Source organism: Parambassis ranga, chromosome 16 (assembly GCF_900634625.1).
Source record: "Parambassis ranga chromosome 16, fParRan2.1, whole genome shotgun sequence".
Classification (NCBI taxonomy): Eukaryota; Metazoa; Chordata; class Actinopteri; family Ambassidae; genus Parambassis; species Parambassis ranga.
This window is the reverse complement of record NC_041036.1, coordinates 10,422,478-10,433,418: the sequence shown is the minus strand read 5'-3', so window position 1 is coordinate 10,433,418 and position 10,941 is coordinate 10,422,478.

The window sequence follows — 10,941 nt, the reverse complement described above, 5'->3', positions numbered from 1 at the left end:
TCTTGTGTCATCACCAAAACTGAAACACACTCATAGCAATATTTAGTTCATCACAATAAGCGGACTGGTTTGAACCATTGTTCTTTGGTCATAAGAAACCTGACCAGATGGATAAACCATAAGAAGCTTTCTGGTTTCTGAACAATAAATTGGAATTTACCATCAGACTTTTGGAGAACTTTGCTTTAGTATGTCATTCAAAGTATGGTTAAAAATCTAGCACAGTGTAAAGAAATAATTATTCACTATGGAAAAAACATCATGTTTCAAATGTATCAAATGCTGATTGGAGAAAGAATATATTTCAGCTTATGAATAAAACAACTATGATTTTCACAGGCAACCACAATGGCACATCCTCTGAACAGGCTCATTCACAAACACTACACTTTCAATAGGTTAGTACAATAGGCAGTGTCAATAGGCACCATTATCTACTAGTGGAGTGACTGAAGAATAGTGAACAGGACAGAATGCAAAGCATGTTGCAAAGCACACATTTACAAATGTATTAGACAGGACAGAAAAGAGAAGGAGCTTCCATCAATAGATAATGACTCACCTTTGTTGATGTTTATTCCAGTGTCCTTTCCTCTCATTAGGATGGATGGTCTGTGTCATCCGGCAGCTCTTTTCCAGCATGTTGTTTTTTTGTTGTTGTTGCTTATCTGTGCATTGAAGCTAGTAACTAAAAACACACTAGCTGTACCAGTAGCAGCGACACTGGGTCTGTTGTTGTAAGGTACACACTGTACACCTTGACCACCTGACCAGAAGGTGTGGTGTTTTTACACTCAACAAGGACAGGGCCATAATCTGCTTAGATTTATCTTTCTGTCCAAAACAGAGCAAGACCGACATCCATTTCTGTAGTGCATTGAATAAGAGTATAATTTAGTATTCACCTGTGGTCACTGGCTTGACTGGCATATCAAGTTAAATAAAACTGTTAACTTCAAATTGTGCAGTGTTTTACATTATAAGTGTGAGTACAGTGACACTGTCGCAAATGGTAACTAACAAACATTATTATTGATACCTCTGACCCACTGCATGAAAGTTAAAGGTAGGGTAGGAGATTTTGAAAACTCAGTGAGTCAGCCAGATTTTGAAAGTAAACACATGCCCCTTTCTCTCGGAGCTCACCCGAAAGCCACATCTCCCAATCACATGGACGCGCATTACCTAAAGACGAGCTGCAGTCTGTGACTTCGGCCATCATGCACGTACCTCTCTTGTGTGCGCAGAGCAGGGAGAGAGCAGCCAACCAGCCAATACCGCGCAGGGTCCACCCGGAGGATTGGCTGATGTTTTTAGTGTTTTATAGCTTCCACAGATGTTTAATATTCTTCATTTTAATGCCAAACTGCCGAACTAATTGGTTGCTATCGGATTGTAAAGAGAAGTTACACCAACTTAACAAAAAGTTCATCAGAATGAAATCTATTACGCTACCTTTAACAGTTGGCAGAAAATACTCACTCAACACTGAGATTATCTGCATTATAATCACTTTGGCTTTACTTTATACCTGCCTTTCTTCTGTCATACATGCTTAGTTTGGTTAAAGTATTCTGGTTCTCAGCTTTCCAAGCTTTGGTACGTCATTTATTTACTTTCCATGTTACTTCCTGTTTTATTTTGAAAGTAAAATACCCTTGTGTGGGTCTGTCTTACTTCCTGTTGTTTTCCCTCCAATGTGATTGCATGCCCCGCCCCACTTGCTTCCACTTACTTCCTGTGTTCTTCACCTTTCTCTCTTGTGTTTGGCTCCATGTGCTTCCACCATGCATTTCCTCTGTTGCTTCATGGAGTGCTTTCCCCATGTCCATCGTTCCTGGTTGGTGTCAGTTCTGTTTTTACATATTTTGTTATTTTGAAATTCTGGTTTCAGCACAAACCAAAAACCTGTCCATGTGTGTGAGTGGAGTGACCTACAGGATTGGAAACTTTTATTGTCAGGCGAACTGTGCCTTTGATGGTAACAAAGTCTACTCTCATAGCCTTTAATTAGATTCCACTGAGTCAGACTGAGGCTAAAAGTGAATATTTCCACTCTGGTCTTCAGGAATACAAAGCTTGTTCACAACAGACAGTGGAGGGCCTTGTGCATTTCACTGCACATTAGCATAGTCTTCCTGAGGTTTTCTACAGTTGCACACATGGATGCATCTCATAAAATGCTACAACTTGTCAGCAGTGGGCTGGATGTTGCAGGACTGTGCCATATTAACATGTGCTGTTTATCTTTGCTAACTGATCCATAAGAGGAAAACCTTAAAGTGGCTGCAGGTCGTACTCATGCTTATCTTTTTTTTTTACATAACACCGGTCATTTCCTTTTTGATTCCATTTCCTTTCTTGTATTTGCTGATATGACTGCCTGTTGACTTTCATCCATCAACAACAGAACAGAGTTTAGACAGAAAAAAAATGGGTTTCTGAGTAGCTGTGGTTTTTCACTTGGCACAGTTTTTATCAGCTTGGAGATTGTACTATACAAGTTGACCACAGCCAAAGCCAACAAAACTCTGTACGCCACATGACAACACAATGACATGGGGACACAGTCATTTGAGTGTGCACTCACACATACCAAAATACAAAAAGGAATCTGCACTAAAATATTTTGCTAGGTCAACTTTTCCTGTGCTGAAATGTGAAACAAAAGCAGTGTAGAATTTCTGGCCATGTTTCTCAGCTAGGACTGCTGAACTTGTTGGCATTGGTGCCAGTTTCTCTCGGGGGGATTGCCATAGTTTTGTATGTTTGTGTTTGTGTGAGCCTTTCTGGGTCTGAGCTGCTGCTTCTGCGCCTGATGTCTGTGCATTGCATGAATTGGGCAGTGAATATGATTACTATGGAAATATGTGTTGGCTTACAGACTCACTGGCAAGATCTAAATGAGAGCAAATGAAAAAGGAGGCCAGGAAAAGAAGTTGGATATGAATGGACACTGAGGAGAAGATAAAAGGTTTATGCAAAGCCAGTTCTCTGTGTGTGTGTGTGTGTCAACCCTCTGATTTTTCAGGTGTCATTATTTATTCCATTCACTTTATATGTTCACCATTTATTACTCTCTTCTTCTCTTTCTCTGCGTTTCTTTGCATCTCTGTCGTCTCTGTTTCCTCCAGCCTGAGTAAATGTCAGAGCAAGCTGCTGCTCTTCCCAGACCACGCCGTGGGAGACAGACCAACCTCATCGCCGTGGCAACCCTCTGTTCTGGCTCAAAGAGAGAGGCTAGAGCTGAGAAGAAAGGAACTTTTATGCCTCTGAACCCCCACCAGTTTCCTCATCCCCCCTTGTCCTTGTGCATTGTAGCCTAGGCCTGAACCATGTGGCCAAGCTCCCAGGCTTCACTGTGAGACGAGAGAGGATGGCTGCAATTACTAAGTAGGTGATGAGGGATTTCTTAAAAATTCAGTTAAAAAGTGACTATAAGACATCGTAATGAGATGTCGCTCTTTGATAGATACTTTTTAAATTAAGTGAATAACGGAGAAAAAAAAAACATACTCTTCAATGCTGAAAGAAAAACTCCTGTCAAAGACATTTCACATAAGAGGTAAAGAAAACTTCACTTGAATTACCAGCAAGGCAAGGAAATGGCACTATTAGATTTCCCAGAATACCTTCTTGGCTTGGAGCCATTGTATTTGGTTTCAATTTATACCGGCAGGAGGCTGCCTGATACCTTTCTTCTCTGGTAATGGCTTTCTTCTCCAAGCTGACTTGTCACTTCTAACACGAAGTGTACCTTAAGGGATTTCAGTGGTCATAAGGAGTATTCGTAGGAGCCTGGCCAAAGTCTGTCACTCATATCTAAGGTAAAGACATTTTTTTTGTGACAGCCCAGTTGGTTGTGGCACAAAGTTGACTTGCTGAAATGACAGCATTTAGCTATTACCCACCCTGAGGGAGATGTTGGAGAGACAAAAAAAAGAGAGAGAGAGAGAGAGAGAAAGGGATAGAAATCGTAGCACCGGTCAGGAGTGAGCAACCATCTGGCTGAAGGTGAGGGACCATATTTAATGTTGGCAGAAGCCCAGTATTGTGTTCCTGGTGCATGCAGGATTCTGCCTGTAAATTTGCAACCTTCCTCAGTGAAAATCTGCTGTCTTTGCTCCTCCAAATGTACCTCTAAATGCATTTTATTTTCCACTTCTAGTTACTAGAAGATAACTTCTTTATCTCACTGTGTTACTCTTTCATCAGTTATTGTGAGCAAGTGTAAAGGCTGTCCTTGATACACAGACATACACAATTTTCTCCTTGCATTAGAGTCATTCCATTTTACCCACACAGGTTTGCTGCAGGCTTCCATAATACACATATCATAGTAAGGCTATGTCTTTAAAAAGGAATGGCAGCAATCACTCTCTTAATTTTAAACTACATTTTGCTAGGCGGACATCAGAGTGCACCCGTCTACCATCACCACACCCTGCTACAGCAGAGGAATCCTCTAACAACCGATCTTTATGGCGATCTGCTAAGCTAAAACCAAACGCTAGCTCAGCCACTTCAATGTTTGTTAATGTGACGAGGATGCTAACTTAAGTAGATACCTCTGCAACATAAATCATAGATGTTTCTTGACATCTGTGGAGGTATGTCTTTGAATTTGAAATATTTTAAAATGGCAATCCTAAATGTCTTAAATTGGACTTTTGAAATACACAAACACACAGCTGAGAGTGCTTGCATATCAAAAACTCATGTGTTAGTTTTTGTGCAGTAGGGGCTGTTATGACAGTAATAATAGTGATTACACATATGATCGCATGTTCCCTCATTAGAAGTAATATGCTGTGTGCATTTGCATGGATGAGAGAAAGGTAGAGGCTCGTCACGAGAGCTGTAGCAGGTGTGTCCAACAGAATTTCCACACGACATGTGGTCAACTTGATCATGTGAATGTTTTTGAAGGTGTGAGTGCAGGCATGCATTTTTGTCAGCATATGTGCCGTGTGTGTGTCTGTATGGACTGTGTGTGTATGCATAATAGTGTTTTCTGCTCGGCTGGCTGCGCCGGTGTGCACCTCTGTTCAGGTTGCACATGACCCCGACTCCGCTGGGAGGTCCATGTCTTTCATGTCCCCTGTTCAGTTTTACCTCAAATCTGGGTCAAAGGATAAAAGAATAACCCCTATTCGCTATGACACTAACGCACAGTGACACACATGGTCCTCTCTGAAAAATGACTTCCTGGAGATTTGAGTGGTAACAAGGTGCCATTGTGGAGGACATTGGACCAGACAACTTTTTAAAATTCACCTTATGTAGCAGGAAACACATTGTCCTAAATCTGGATCCTGTCACCTCTCTCTATTAACGACAGTTATGCACCACACCAGTTACTCATTCAGTTATTCCCCTTGCTTGGTTTCAGCACATCTCACTGTTCACCTTGCACTGGTCTGATGAGAAGGACGTTTTCACAAGTCAACACCAAGTCGATTAAGAATGCTGCGGCTCAGTCTCCTGGCATCTGTGTTTGTCACTTTTCTCTCTCCAGTCTTTCTTCCCTCCTCCTCTTGTCGACTTTCACTCTCCATCAGTAAGCCTCTCCAATAACGCTGATGCTCTGGACCAGTGTCAAACTACAGAGGAGGAAGGAGCCATGCTGGGGCATTTGTGCATGTCAATGCGTGTGTGTGGTAGTTACGGAAGATAGTCATTGCCAGATGAACATAGTGAGCTTCCATAGTCCCCTGTGTTTCTGGGCAGTAGCTGCCATTGAGGGCTTTTCTTTCTCTGGTTTAAAAAAAAAAAGCTGGAAGCATGTATTGTTTCTGCCCTGCCTCCCTCATATAACATCAGCCCTGTGGCCCTCAGGCTTGGAGCAGGAAAAACTGTGTGTGGATGACGTTAAGACCTACTGCCTGTAATAGATAAAGGCTGAAGACCTCCTACTAGCAGAGGGACATAACCATCTGGGAGGACCACTTGCAGTGCTTTATATTCATGCAGCCCCCTGCTGTGCACCCTGTATTCACACATACACTGCATTCTTAGAAGTCCATGCTGGGCCAGGGAGAACCCTTCAGTTTGATGGAGAAGTCCCCTTGGCACACTTTTTGTCTCCAACAACTTTTTAAAAAATTGCTGACACCCAACACCCCACCCCTTCACTCCCAACAGCCTGTGTATTCTTTCTCCTCCTCCTTTGTTTCTATCCTGCACAGCAGCAGCACATTGTTCCTGCACCATTCTCAGCTAATAGAAACAGTCTATATCTTTATTGTCATTGTGTGAACAGTCAGTGCAGTGTGTAATGGCAAAAAGGTCTTCTCTGTCAGCCAGCATATTGCAGTAGATGGATTAGTTAATGTCTTGCACATGTCCATCATTGCATCTTCCATCCCTCACAACATTTTAAGCTTTGTTGTCTGTGGTTCTTTCGACTGTGTGCAGCTCCTTGTCTTGTCTGCAACCTATTGCTCTATAGGAAAATACTGTTTTTTCTTCTTTATACACTTTGTACATGCTCTTTTTTTTTGTTCATGATGCATATATGTAAATTTGAAGATAAAGACTCTGTAGTGCACTTAAGCTTGATTATTTAAACTGCACCAGATTATTAACAAAGGATTGTCTCTACACAACCCTACAGAGATTATTGTCCAAGAGTTTAAATCCAGGCAACTGGACTCAAGGGTGTGGCGAAATGTCTAGTTGCCTCAGTTTTAAACCCTTGGACGTGACTATGACCTGGATGAATGAGAGCATCCACAGACATACAGCGATTATTCCCTTATTCTAGCATCCCAACAGGATTGCCCTAAACCTGGCACATCAAATGTTTTTTTTTTAATTATTACCAAAATATCCAAGTGACCCTTGGCTTTTCCTCATCTGACATATATTCCCATGCTTTAGGTAGGAAAAGCACTGACTGAGGTTTGGGATTTCCAAATATGGTCAGATCACTAAATGCTAAAAAAGCCAGTTAGTGCCAAAGTTAGTGCCAATGTAAATCTCTGTGTTAGTGTATGGCTTTAAATTTATGTCTGTGGTAGCATCCTTATGCACAGGGTATAATTATTAGCCTGGTCCAGTGTCCAGCAGTATCTACATATTACCAGGCATGACATTGTTCTAATGTCCACCTTTTGTGTAGTCTTCTATCCACTGGCACAGGTGGCGATCTTCTATCTTTACTGGCAGAACCATGAGGGGAGAGACACAGAGCTATCCTGGGAAATTACTCTGTCGACAGACGGTACGTTGAGACTTCGTTAGTGCAACCACCCAACCCAGTGCCTCTCCAGCCTGATCGAACAGTGCAGTTCTCCATGACAGAGTAAACAAAGCAAATCACATGGATGATGAGGAAAAGAGAGCTTTTTTCAGCTGATTAAATCTTTCCAAAAAGCAGTGCTTTTGTGTGTTCATGTATATTTGCACTTATGAGTGAACACATAGAATCTCTTAGTGGGCTTCTCTTTGTTTTAATTATGCATGCTTATGTTTATTCTGGGTGTGTGTGTGTGTGTGTCTTAGTGAGGGTGTTTTATATGCAAATTACTTCATATCAGTGCATACTATATAATATTTTTTCTGGTGTTGGTGGTTGTGTTACTGCAAATGTTTGTCTCTTTATATATGTGTGTGTGCCTTTCACTCTGTGTTTCTTTGTGACAGGGAAGAATGTCTGTGTTGAGGAGAGAGAAGCAGCAGAGAAGAGGTATGAGTCGGAGACTGTGAGTAAACAACCTGCAGTAGCTACAGTAAGTGTCAGTTATCCTGCTTCTCTTCTGCTGCCTCCCTGCCTTCCTCCTTAACTTTTCATTCCTTCCCTTAAACAAACATACACAGCAATGCTGTGTGTATGTGTTGCCAAGTTGCCGAAGAACTCACTTAGCAAACTCTATGGGTTTTTATCTCCGCTTTGCTTTTTGTGCCTAAATTGATAATTGAATTGACTATCGCCATGTAATCAATTAGGTGTTCATCCTCCGCTCTGAATCAAACAGTTAATTGGCTTGTGCCACAGAGAGCCTGAGACAGAAAGCAGACTGGTGCAAGAGGGACTGTTGGATTACTACAGATGGGCTCATGGACCTATTTGCATTGTGTCTGACTTTAGGGCCTTGATTGCCTTCCTGGATCGGAAATTGCTTGGGTGTAAGAAGCACACAGGTTGAGATTGGACCTGGGTGACAAATCTCGTCTGTTTAACTGAAGAGGTCAGGAATAGATGGTACACACAGCTGGTTATCTCTCTGCTTTGATCACTATCTCTCAGACAGATGCATGCAGGTTTCTCTTCCATTAAACACCCTTTGTTACTTTTTACCCAATGTTCGGAAAAATTCTTTGCCACCTGCAGCCAGCAGTGCTTTGTCTGAGCACACAGAGAGAGCAAAGCATTTCAAGTCCAAACAACCCTCCAGTATTGATCCACCCCACACCTTATTCCATTTTGTCCTCTAAAACATGCCTTTTCACTCGGTTGATTTCTATTCAAAGCTATCCAGTGAGACCTGTGTCAATGGGGAAGCTTGACTTCATTCCATAGCTCTGGAAGCCCCCTGGGGACAAAGCATAGGCTGCTAGACCATGACAGGCAGGGGGCTAATAGGCCGGATGGGATTGGATAAAAGAGGAAGGGGGGGTTGTCTAAAAAAACTTTTAAGACCAGGACACCGCCATCTGCTTTTGTGGTGATGAGCATCAAAGCCTGAAGGAGCACTGTTGGGTCTCTTTCAGATGGCCGTCCTACATATGGGCTTCATATTTCACCAGGACAGACAGTCAGCAAGGCCCATTGGGCCACAGCCGAGGCCGCTATTCTGTCTCCCTGCATGGTTTCCAGCCTTTGAGAAGAGCAGTGAGATTACTTTTATTTCTCCTGAGAGATGTGGCTAATAAATGACCAGGCCTGACCCAGAGGATTTGGGCCTGCACCCCCACCTCCCTAAGTGAAGGTACAAAAGAACAAGGAGAGCTCTGTGGGTATGTTACTGTTGAGAAAAAATGTTAGAGAAGTGGGTCAACGCATGGCCCCAACGACATGCTCCCAGGGTGATTAATTATTAAAGTGACTAATACTACATTTGCCTGACAGCACCAAGGGCTTCAGTCCACATTGGTGGCACCATAACAATAATCAGCCCTGCTGCATCTTTTATATCTATCTATTCCTTGTCCCTATCTCCGACTCCCCCCTTCATGCCCCCCCCTTTTGTTCATTTGCCCTTACAGATTTCTGATATACTCTTCTGTCTCTACCCTTTGAAACAAACAAGACCTCATTATCTAATTATGTATTTTCACTCATTCTATCTCCGTCCCTGCTTTCCTGCGTCTCTTTCAACTCCTTCTCTTGTTTCATCTGCATCGGAGTCATAGCCTCTGTCAACAGGGGGACGAGGAGATAAGTGTGCGCCTTGTTGAGAAATGCGAAGGCCGGCTCCATATTATATCAGTGCTGATGGAAACTCACCACTCTCATCTAACTCTGCTTCTCCTTCTTTTTTGCTAGACTTTGCCTGCCTCAAGGTAGCATATGGCATTCTCCCATACTGCTGGACTTGTTGGCCTCCCACACAGCAGTGCGCATCCATCTCTCCCTCACTCACAGCTCCTTTATGGGCTTTCCAACAGTTATTTTCTCCCATACCCCACTCCCCTGATGCTGTGCAGAGCCCCATCCCTCCACATTCATTTCACACAGCCACACTTCAGTGACGTTCACTGCAGAGATGGCTCAGGTCTGGCAGTTGGTGTTGGAGAGGAGAGCGGCCGAGTCTGGAAGGCACAGTCATTAGTTAAATATTAGCCAGACTGTGTTCTATTCCCCAAACATCCATGGGAGGGGTGCAAGAGTCATACTCTTCCAAAACAATAGGCCATAAGGGGATGGCTTTGTGCCCTCATGCTCAGATACACAGTGTGTGCAGGCGCACATGCCTCTGTTCCTTCCAGACTCATACAGATGGTGTTCTTTTTGTTATGTCTTGTATATAAGTTAGACTACAGTACATCACACCCCCTTGGGAGACGTGTTAACCTTACCAAGGTACAAGCAGAAGGTGTAACAACAGTAAGCAGTGGGTCATACAACAATACAATAGGCAAGGCTCACAATTACACAGCAGTAAGCAGTGGGTCTTAACAATACAGCAGAAAGGCCCACAATTACTCAGCTGTACAAAGACAATATGACCAGGCGATGGATATGTGTTGAGCCTGCAGATGTATCTGTTCTGAGGACAAAAAGTTAGGTCCCTCAGTAAAGTTGAACAGATGGTTGAACACAGTAAGCACACGTTGTGGGAGCTCATTTTATATATATGGCCAAGTTAAATGAAATACAAAAAAATGAAATCAGCAAGGATAATTTCCTGCTCAGAGAAAATTACAGTGAAGTAGCTGCTGAATAGATAAAGGTAGCTAATGTCTGCTTTGGTGTTTCTGTCACTGAGCTGTGGCATCTTGAGTGCAGTGAGCTGTTTAATGTCTCTGATTTGAAGTTTCTGGTTGACCATAAGGTCTCCACAGTGATTAGCTTGAATAGAAAAAGTTGTAAAGATAAAGAGGATTTTTTGTGTATGCTTTGTTTTGCCTCTGGATGAAGATGAATTCTTTGGTGATTATAATGAGAACACTGTGGATACCATATCAGTCAGAGCTTCACATCTTGCCAGGAGTGATGCTTTGTTTGTGTGTGTGTGTATGTGTGTGTGTGTCTCCGAGGCATGGTGTGTGTAGATCACACATGCAGTGCACAGGATTCATGCTGTTTGTGTGGTGAAGGGTGTGTGGAATTCATGCTGTGAGACTCAGAGATCATCTCTGCTCTGCCCAGGAAGCCTCTGGTCAGACAACAGCTATCTCAGCACACTAACTCTCTTCTCGTTTTGTTCCGCTCACTTCCTCTTCCTAAGCCGCCCTCATCTCTGTTGTCTTCACATTTAAGGTGAAAACAGCAAG